This window comes from Triticum aestivum, chromosome 4A, assembly GCF_018294505.1.
Source record: "Triticum aestivum cultivar Chinese Spring chromosome 4A, IWGSC CS RefSeq v2.1, whole genome shotgun sequence".
NCBI lineage: Eukaryota > Viridiplantae > Streptophyta > Magnoliopsida > Poales > Poaceae > Triticum > Triticum aestivum.
This window is the reverse complement of record NC_057803.1, coordinates 370,629,783-370,641,417: the sequence shown is the minus strand read 5'-3', so window position 1 is coordinate 370,641,417 and position 11,635 is coordinate 370,629,783.

Sequence of the window (11,635 nt, the reverse complement as noted above, 5' to 3'; positions counted from 1 at the left end):
CTCCTTGCATTGGATTGTACCTCGTCCGCTGGACGGAGAATGATGGGGGCACAACTTTTGCTGGCGATGAGCGCTCGGATGAAGTTTCAGCCGCCGCTCCGTGTACATCTCAGTCAATCTGTGATGAAATATCTGTCACTAATCTATCTGCAAGAACTGAACATTACAAATAGTTAGCCTCTGGTGGTGTGCTTGTTCACAAAAATGAAGGCCATTGAACTGCTCGAAGTAGGACGGCATCCTGCTACGTCTCAAACACTAGGAACCCTCAAAATAGCTTCTTATCGTGCCAGGCATGGTCCCTGAGAACTCCTTCCTCCGTACGCACTTGTGCACGCAGCACGCTACCGCTTGGGAAATTGCTGAACCAAATCTCGAGCCGGCCAGCGAGCGAGACGACGGAGATGACGTGAAGGTCAGGTTAACCCAACATAGCCGGCATCCAAAGGAAAACCAGTTCTTGGTCGCAAGCAAGCATATGCATGAGCGCGTTAGGAGTTAGTGGAAGGTGGCTCCTGTATTGTCGGCAGTAGGTGCTACAACACTAGTTGAAGTGCGCGTACATCTACTCGTCCACGGCTCCTCCACGGCATCCCCCTTTTTTCTCCTGCATTTGTTGAGCGGCTAGAGAAAGCTCCGATGGATATGGGGTTTGACTTGAACTGAGGTTTCACATCTCACGGAACCCAATCAAAGTGAGGAGACCTACATGTGGACAAAAGACTTGGGGTGACGTACGAAATCATGTGATTTGGAGGAGCATCAAAAGTAGAAATCCCTGGACGACGAACTTACCAAATTTTGGAGACAAAGAATGAAATAACAGATGAAGAAATGCTTCGGTTATGGCTTCGGCGGGCTGGGCAACCCAGTCGGTTGACGGTGGAAGAGCCAAAGCCCACATGTGCTATGTAAAACAATGATTGGATCCAACGATTGACTCATAAACGATTGAACCAGACATTGTATAAAATGATTGACCCGCGAATCGAACCAAGAATCATATTCAGAACTATTTTAGTAAACAAATCGTTTTTACTAAAAAAACTTTTAAATCTCAGTCATTAATCTTTCTAGCTAACACGATCAACGGATATAAACGGATGAGTGTATGGAGAACTATGAAAGTTTCCATCTTTTAATATTAGGTAAAGATGTATAAATGTATGTGACGTTGTGACCACACTTTAATTTGTATGAAACGGCTGATGAATCACCAAGGTTCCCAAACCACTCTTATCTCTACTTTCTTTTTCTCAAAGGACAGAAGGATTCCTCGCGTGCAAGTTTCCATGGGCGAGTAACAATGGGGATACCATTCAATGACATTCAAGTGATTTTTTTGAAGCTCTGTACACCCCCACCGACTTTAAATTAAAATGAAGGAACACAGTACAAGGTTAACTACATTAGAGAGAGAAAGAGGGCGACGGAAGAACGTCGCTAGGAGGGGTGTCGAAAACAGTCAGAAACTATACAGAGGATACAAACTGCAGAATGAAGGGCTTCAAGCTCTCCTAGGTCCTATGACGTTCGAGTGATCATTTCGTACCACAAGAAAAACAGTATAAGGAAAAAATCTAAGTTGAAAAACTTTGAAACAATTTCCTTGTTACATTTGCAATTTCCCTTGAATGATTTTGTGTTTGTATGAAAACACTGCACGCGAAGGAAACTTGTCATGATTATTTGCACTCTTAATTTGTTTCGAGTCCGCTCAACAATTTGAGTAGCTGCATTGAAAACGTCAAAGGAAAACTTGTCGGCGGAAACACTACAGGAAGGTTGCTAAGGACCCGTTCCTCAAGCGCTAGTGGAAAATCATGCACCGGCAAGCTTCTGGTACGCATACGGTATAAAATCAAGTCATATAAAGACAAAGAGAAACAAGGGAGATAGCATACATTCACTCGTCAACTAAAGTTATATTACATCAAAAAAGAGTGTAGATCTAACATAAGATCTAATGTATCTTTTACATGATAAGACGGTGGTGGATATGACGATGAGCATAATCTCGACGATCGCCTTGGATCCTAGGAACTCAGAGAACCTTGTCGGCGAGAGGAGCAGCAATTTTGTCGGTAGAAGTGACATCAGTGTCCCCCGATAGCTTCTTGAAGATCCCGGAGCGATCAAGGCTGGGATTGTAATGAGCAAGTTTGATCAGTACCTGGTAGAGGACAATGCATGCAAACTGTCGGGATTCATCGTCAAACGAGGCGGATCTTTCATCATGATAATTCTTTCGTGCATCGATGAGGCCATCAAAGAATTTGGTCAGTCTGGCATTGGCGGCCTTGTGTTCCTTGACGGTGAAGCTCCAACTCTTCGTATCCATGATAGCAAGTTGGGAAGTGAGATATCAGAATCCAGGCTCCGCGGACCCGAAGTAAGGTTTGAACTCAGGGGTGCGTGCAAAAGACTTCACCAAGCTACAGCTCAACACTCACCGTCCTCTCTCTCGTGTTCTTGATGTAACGCCACGATGCGGCTATATCTCCCACGTGTCGAAGCATGACTTAGAGGCATAACCGCAGTGTAAGCAATGTCGCAAGTGAGGTAATCTTCACAACAACCCATGTAGTGAATAAGGAAAAAGGAGTACATAGTTGGCTTACACTCACCACGTCAAACAATAGCACAAATATCATTACATTCATCCAGTTACACTCAAGGTCCGACTATGGAACCAAAATAAAGATAAACCCCAAATGCAACAAAGTCCCCGATCGCCCCAACTGGGCACCACTATTGATCGTCTGGAAAGGAAACTTAGTATCGTTCTGAGTCCTCATCGAACTCCCACTTGAGCTCAGTCGAATCTCCTGGAGCGGTATCATCGGTCCCTGCATCTGGTTTTGGAAGGAATCTGTGAGTCACGGGGACTCAACAATCTCACACCCTCGCGATCAAGACTATTTAAGCTTATAGGAAGGGTAAAAGTATGAGGTGGAGCTGCAGCAAGCGACCAGCATATTTGGTGGCTAACATACGCAAAAGAGAGCGAGAAGAGAAGGCAAAGGCGCGGTCAATGAACTATGATCGAGAAGTGATCCTAGAACAACCTACGTCCAAGCATAACACGAGACCGTGTTCTCTTCCCGGACTCCGCCGAAAAGAGACCATCACGGCCACACACTCAGTTGATTCATTTTAATTAAGTTAAGCTTCATGTTATCTACAACCGGACATTAACAAATTCCCATCTACCCATAACCGCGGGCACGGCTTTCGAAAGTTCAAATCCCTGCAGGGGTGTCCCAACTTAGCCCATCACAAGCTCTCACGGTCAACGAAGGATATTCCTTCTCCCAAGACAATCCGATCAGACGCGGAATCCCGGTTACAAGACATCTCGACAATGATAAAACTAAACCAGCAAAGCCGCCCGAATGTGCCGACAAATCCTGATAGGAGCTGCACATATCTCGTTCTCAGGGCACACTCAGATGAGCGCTCCGTACAACTAAAACCAAACCTCGAGTTTCCCCGAGGGGGCGCTGCAAAGGGCTCTAGTTTGGACCAACACTCAGAGGAGCACTGGCCTGGGGCTTTAAAATAAAGATGACCCTCGGGCTCCGGAAACCCAAGGGAAAAAGAGGCTTGGTGGCGAATGGTAAAACCAAGGTTGGGCATTCCTGGAGGAGTTTTATTCAAGGCGAACTGTCAAGGGGTTCCCATTATAACCCAACCGTGTAAGGAACGCAAAATCAAGGAACATAACACCGGTATGACGGAAACTAGGGCGGCAAGAGAGGAACAAAACACCAGACATAAGGCCGAGCCTTCCATCCTTTACCAAGTATATAGGTGCATTAAAATAGAAAAGATATAATAATGATATCCCAACAATAAACATGTTACAACAAGGAACAAACTCCAATCTTCACCTGCAACTAGCAACGCTATAAGAGGGGATGAGCAAAGCGGTAACATAGCCAAACAACGGTTTGCTAGGACAAGGTGGGTTAGAGGTTTGACATGGCAATATGGGAGGCATGATAAGAAAGTGGTAGGTATCATAGCATAGGCATAGCAATAGAGCGAGCATCTAGCAAGCAAAGATAGATGTGATTTCGAGGGTATGGTCATCTTGCCTGCAAAGTTCTCTGAGTTGACGTTAACTTGATCCTCGTAAATGTACTCAACGGGCTCCTTGATCACGTACTCGTCTCCTGGCTCTACCCAAAGCAAGAACACAATCAAAGGGAGACACAATCAACCACGTGCAATGCACAAACAACATGATGCAAAACATGGCAATATGCCGGATGCAATATGTGGTGCATATGCATGCCTCGGAAAGGAATGATTGAACCTGGCCTCAACTTGGAAAACCAAGAGTGCCACTGGAAAGAGGAGTTGATTTTGGTCGAAATCGATATAAAGATCACCGGAATCGGATGCACGGTTTGGAAATGGCAAGCAAAACAAATATGGCACCGATTTGCGTTTAACAGCACGAGGCCCTCTAAATGCATCAAGAACAACATGCTACCGCACTCTAATATAGCAAAAAAATATGGCAGGGATCCACTCAAGATGCTTGATAAAAGATGAACACTGAGCTACGGCTAATTCACTCAAAAGCAGGTTCAAACAAGCATGGCAAAAGTGCAAAAGATATCAGGTTACAGACTTAGAGAAAATAACAAGAAGTCAGGAATTTAACATCAGGAATTAATGTTTAGAGCAAGGCAACAACATGCTACATGAACATTTCATGGCAAAGCAAGGCATTGCATGAAGATACTCAAAGCATACAACAAAAGTCCCTTACTGACCATAAGCCAAAAGGGATCAGAAAATACAATGGCAACCATGTGAACATAGCAATTATCGTTAACAGATTCAGACTTAGCAGAAAAACTGGAACATGGCAAAACAGATATTAAGTAGGCATGTTTACGAGCTCGATGCACTCACCACAAGGCATTGCATGATAAACTAAGAATACACCCAGCAAGTAGACATGGCATAGAAGCTAAAGATGGCAAGAACAACAACATAATATGTATGGATCAACTATAACAAGCTTGGCAAAAATGCTTAACACGTAAACATCTGGCAGGAACATTTTATAGCAAAAGTAGAGCTCGATTGAGTCAAGCTAGGGTGCTCCATAAATGCAAACAAAGACATGGATGGATAGAGCACCACAATATCTACAAAACATCCTTACTGATCATGCTCAAAAGACGCATGGATCACTCTGTAGCAGCAAGAATACATGGCATAAAAATATTGACAGGACAAAGACTTAGAAGATTTCTAAGTCCCTGAAATAAGCAACATTACTAGGGCTACTTTGCATGCTTGTCCTAGTCACCACAGACATCACAAAAATAAATGGCATACACCCCTGTAAAGATGGCATGGCATACTTTAAAACTCATGTAGGGCTCAAGTTCATAGGAGGCACACATTAAACATGGAAAAAATGACAAATGAGCAATTACTGATAAGAATTTGAAATTAACAGAAACTAGCACTCTTCCAACAACATTTAGGGCATCAAGATGAGCTCAAATGAACATGATGCAATGAGATGAAATGAAGTACTCGTCGAGACGAACAATTTGATATGCTACATGCCCGAAACGGAGCCACGGTTGCAGAGATATGATGCGATGAAATATGCAAAAAAAACTAGGGTTAGGGAAAAATTAGGTCAACCCTCAGGTCCAGATCCAGATCCAGCACGCGAACCAAGGAGATCGCCGGAGTTCACTGTTCACCGGAGTTCGAGGTCGAGGCGGCCGGAGTTCACGCCGGAGCTCTACGGGGAGGCGAGGCGCGGGCCGGACGGCGAGGTGGGGCGGCATGGCGCAGGCCGGTCGCGGCGGTACGGTTGCCGGCGCGGGGTGGTCACCGGCGATGGCGCGCGGCGGCGTCGGGCGGTGGCTCACCGGCGAGGGAAGGAGACCGGGCGGCGCGGCTCCCAGGGGGAGCGGGGCGCATCGAACAGGTTCGGGGGCCCGGTTCGGGCTCCGGTAGGCCGCACGGTCGGAGGAGGCGGTGGCGACAGGTGGCGGATCCCGATTGGCGGCGGCGATGTGTCCGGCGGCGGGCGGACGTGTCCGGCTGCGCGGAGGGGAAGAGGACTAGGTCTAGGGTTGGAAATGACCCGAAATTTCGGGGGAGTGGCTATATTTATAGGTAGGAGGAGCTAGGAGGCTCCAAATTGAGCACGGTTTGCGGCCACGCGATCGTGATCGAACGGCCTAGATGATGGACGAGGTTTAGGTGGGTATTGGGCCACTTTGGAGGGGTGTTGGGCTGCAACACACACGAAGCCTTTTCGGTCCCTCGGTTAACCGTTGGAGTATCAAACGAAGTCCAAATGGCACGAAACTTGACAGACGGTCTACCGGTAGTAAACCCATGCCGCATGGAAAGTCTCGGTCCAATCCGAGAACGTTTAATACCCGCACACGAAAAGAGGTGGAAAGGGGACACCGGATGACATAGGAGCACCGGAATGCAAAACGGACAACGGGGAAAATGCTCGAATGCATGAGGCGAACACGTATGCAAATGAAATGCACATGAAGACATGATGTGAGATGCATGACAAAGACAAAAGCACACGAAGACAAAAACCTGACATCGAGAAAATAACATAACTTAGTGCCGGAAATGGCAAGAGTTGGAATACAAATATGGCAGGTTACGTACGGGGTGTTACAACACTCCACCACTACGAAAGGATCTCATCTCGAGATCTAGGACTGGAAAAACTCCGGGTACTCAGAACGGAGGTGATCCTCGTGTTCCCAGGTGGCTTCACGGTTGGAATGATGTGACCACTTGACTTTCAGGAATTTGATAGACTTGTTGCAAGTCTTGCGCTCAGTTTCTTGAAGAATAGCAACTGGGTGCTCACGATAAGACAGGTCTTCTTGGAGATCAATCTCTTCAAAGTTCACGGTGCGGTCAGGAGTCTTGAAACACTTGCGGAGTTGAGACACGTGAAACACGTCGTGCACGTTTGCAAAGTTGGATGGAAGCTCAAGTTGATAGGCGAGATCACCTCTTTTGCCAATGATCTTGAAAGGACCCACGTATCTAGGGGCAAGCTTCCCTTTGATACCGAAGCGACGAGTACCTTTCATTGGAGAGACGCGGAGGTAGACATGGTCTCCAATCTCGAAAGCCAAGTCACGATGCTTGCTATCATAGTAACTCTTCTGGCGCGATTGCGCGGCTTTGAGATTTTTACGAATGACTTTGCACATTTCTTCTGCCTCTGTGATCGAGTCATTGCCAAGGAGTTGTCGTTCACCAGTCTCTGACCAATTAAGAGGAGTACGTCACTTCCTGCCATAGAGAATCTCGAATGGGGCCTTGCCCGAACTCGCTTGGAAGCTGTTGTTGTAGGAGAACTCGGCATATGGAAGAAAATCTTCCCACTTCATACCGAAAGAAATGACACAAGCCCTAAGCATATCTTCAAGAATCTGATTAACTCGCTTGACTTGGCCACAGGTTTGAGGATGAAAAGCTGTGCTGAAGCGAATGTTGGTGCCCATGGCCTTCTGGAAAGAATCCCAAAACTTAGAGGTGAAGATGCTTCCACGATCTGAAGATATCAACTGTGGAATGCCATGCAAGGAGACAATACTGGAAGTATATAGCTCTGCCAATTGAGCTGCTGTGATAGATTCTTTGATAGGAAGAAAATGAGCCACTTTGTGAGTTTGTCGATGACAACGAAGATAGAATCATTGCCATGCTTGGACTTTGGAAATCCAGTCACAAAGTCCATTTCAATGTGGTCAAACCTCCATTCTGGAATGGCAAGAGGTTGGAGGAGACCAGCTGGTCGTTGGTGTTCTGCTTTCACTCTTCTGCAGACATTACATTCATTCACGAACTGAGCAATCTCGCACTTCATTCGAGTCCACCAATATGACTACTTGAGGTCCTGGTACATCTTTGTACTTCCAGGGTGGATAGAGAGGAGTGAATTGTGAGCGTCGTTCATAATGACTTTATGAAGGTCACCTTTAGGAACAACAATGCGATCCTCGAAGAATAGAGTATCCTTGTCATCAAGACGATAACACTTGTACTTAGGTTGACTCTTGGCAATCCCAATCTTCACCTTCTTCACCATAGCATCAAGAAGTTGAGCCTCGCGAATCTGATCTTCCAAAGTAGGAGAGACTTGGAGGTTGGCCAGAAATCCTTGAGGAACAACTTGAAGATTAAGTTTGCCGAAAGCTTCACAAAGCTCTGGTTGGTAAGGCTTGAGAATCAAACTTTTGCAGTAGGCCTTCCTGCTCAATGCGTCAGCAATTACATTGGCCTTGCCCGGAGTATATTCAATACTCGGATTATACTCTTGAATCGTTTCGACCCAACGAGTCTGCTTGAGGCTGAGGTTTGGCTGAGTGAAGATGTACTTGAGACTCTTATAATCAGTGAAGATGTCCACTTTTCTTCCCAACAAGAGATGTCTCCAAGTTAAAAGAGCATGGACAACTGCCGCCAACTCGAGGTCATGAGTGGGGTAGTTCTTTTCGTTGGGCTTTAACTGGCGAGAGGTATAGGCCACAACTTTCTTCTCTTGCATCAACACTGCACCAAGACCTTGAAGGGAAGCATCACAGAAAACCTCAAACGGTTTGGATTCATCAGGAGGAGTCAGAACTGGAGAAGTGACTAACTTCTCTTTCAAGGTGTTGAAAGCGATGTCACACTCAGGCGACCAGGCGTACTTCACATGCTTCTGGACAAGGTTGGAAAGAGGCTTCACGATCTTAGAGAAGTTCTCAACGAACCTTCGACAATAGCTTGCGAGCCCAAGGAAGCTGCGGAGTTGCTTCACATTCTGAGGTGGTTCCCAATTTACAATTGCAGACACCTTCTCAGGATTAACAGCTATGCCCTTGGCGGAGATGATATGCCCAAGGTAGAGAACCTCATCGAGCCAAAACTCGCACTTTGAAAACTTCACATAGAACTGATGTTCTCTGAGTTTATCTAGCACCAATCACAAATGCTTGGCATGATCCTCCTTGTTCTTGGAAAAGACCAAAATGTCATCGAGGTAGACCAAGACGAAGTCATTTGTGTAGGCATTGAAGATGAAGTTCATCATGCGAGAGAATGTTGGAGGAGCATTGACAAGGCCAAAAGACATGACAGTGTATTCATATGAACCATAGCTTGTTCTGAATGTTGTCTTAGGGATATCTTCTTCACGAATGCGAATCTGATGATAACCTATACGAAGATCAATCTTGGAGAATACTTGAGCACCTTTGAGTTGTTCAAAAAGTTCATTGATGTTGGGAAGTGGGTACTTGTTATTTATAGTCTTCTTGTTCAATGGACGGTAGATGACACCAAGTCGGTCCGTTCCATCCTTCTTCTTGACAAAAAGAACTCCACAACCCCACGGAGAAGAACTTGGTCGGATGAGACCCATACGCTCTTGAATATCGAGTTGTTTCTTCAGCTCCTTGAACTCTTCAGGTCCAAGCTTGTAAGGACGTTTGCAAACAGGTTCCGTGCCAGGCTCAAGATCGATGAAGAATTCAACTGGCCAGTCCGGAGGCATTCCTGGAAGCTCTTCTGGAAAGACGTCTTGATACTCACAAATGACTGGAATCTGAGATATGGCATCCAGCTCGCCCTTCTCGTTGAGAGAAAACAGTCGAATGGTATCATCATGAGCGGCAAAGACGATTACATCCTCAGATGAATGTGTAAATTGAATCTGCCTGGCAGCACAATCAAGGTGAGCCTTGTTCTTAGAAAGCCAATCTGTTCCGAGAATAAGATCAATATTTGAGTCGCCCAGAACAATAGGAGAAGCTAGAAATTTGTAGTCGCCCAACGTGATAGTAACATCCGGGACGCAGATATTAGCTGTCATTTGCTTGCCCGGGGACACGATTGATAAGGATATTTGCAAATGCTGATAATCACACTCATACTTTGATGCAAAAGGTTTAGAAATGAAACAATGCGATGCACCAGTGTCAAAAAGAACTTTTGCAGGAACATCGTTAACAGGAAGGTTACCCATAATCACATCTGACGAGTCCTCTGCCTAAGCTGCGTTCATCAAGTTGACTTTGGCATGCTTGGGATTATGCTTGACCACTGCAGTGCTAGCAGACCTCACAGGAGGAGGAGGAAGACGCCTCTGATTGAAGCATTTGTTAGCATAGTGACCCTTCTGCTGACACTTGTTGCACGTGACCTCCGAGAGCGGACGGTGATACGGAGCACTTGATCTGGGAGCATGAGACGAAGTCTTGTTCTGAAAGCCTGGGTTGGGTGGGTGGGAAGATCCATTGCCACCGTTGCTCTTCTGCTGATAAGGCTGAAGGAACAGAGGAGGAGGAGGCAACCAATACTTTTGCTGCTTAGTTGCCACTTGAGTTGAGGAAGAAGGAGTTGCATCCCTGACTCGTTTCTTGGAAGCATCACACTTGAGCTGAGCTGTCTCTTGTTTCAGTGCCATGTCGTAAAACTCGTCGTACTTCTGCGGCTCAAAAAGCACAAGAGCTAGTTGGAGATCTTCTCTGAGGCCACCTCTAAACTGATAAATCATGCTCTTCTCGTCGGGGACGTCCTGCTTGGTGAAACAAGCGAGCTTCTAGAACATGATGTTATACTGGTAAACAGACAAGCTGCCTTGCTTCAGGTTGCGGAATTCCTCATGCTTGCTCTCAACAACACTCTAAGGAATGTGGTGAGCTTTGAAGTCTTGACGGAATTCATCCCAGGTAATCACATGGCCTCCTCTGGAATCTTTGTATTGCTGAAACCATTCTGCAGCTTGGTCTTTGAGTTGGAACGAAGCAAACTTGACAAAGTCCTCAGGCCTGACGTTGCTGCACTCGAAATGCTTGCAGATATCCACGAGCCAATCATCAGCATCTGTTGCCTCGACACAGTTGTTGAAGGTCTTTGGCTGGTTTGTGAGGAACTGGTTGAGTGTAGCAAATTGATTCTGATTGTTGCCATGGCCTTGGTTGAGCTCTTGCAAAAGTTGCATGATCAGTTGCGTGTTTGCATTGGTAGCGGCCATCACAGCTTGCCATGCCTCCGGAGGTGGAGGTGGTGTTGGCGGTTCAGGATTCTGACGCGTTGGAGGAGCCATCCTGAAGAGGTTGACATCCGTTAGCATCTTGACAGACATATATTCAGGCTGAATCAAATGGATCGAAAATTGCAACATATAGTCTTAACATCCGAACAAAATGAACGAATGCATTCCAGTTGAAATGGTCACACTTCCATAAATTGAGAAGCCACTTAGATATAGGTAGAAGAATAAAACAACAAGGTACGGACAAGAACAAATACTTGGTGAGGATTACCCAATAACAAACCAAATATCCACGGAAGAAATATTAGAGCTGCATGAATTCCCACCTATGAAACTCCCGGACCTTTCCGGTTATGCAATTAGGTGTTGGGGATCACTGGTAGAAAAAGGGCCTATAGTCCCAGTTCGTAAGGGCCTTTAGTCCCGGTTCCGGAACCGGGACTAAAGTGTCGGTACTAATACCTCCCCCCTTTAGTCCCGATTCAATACAGAACCGGGACCAAAGGGTCTCCACGTGGGCAGTGCGCAGAGCCCAGTCAGGAGACCCTTTGGTCCCAGTTG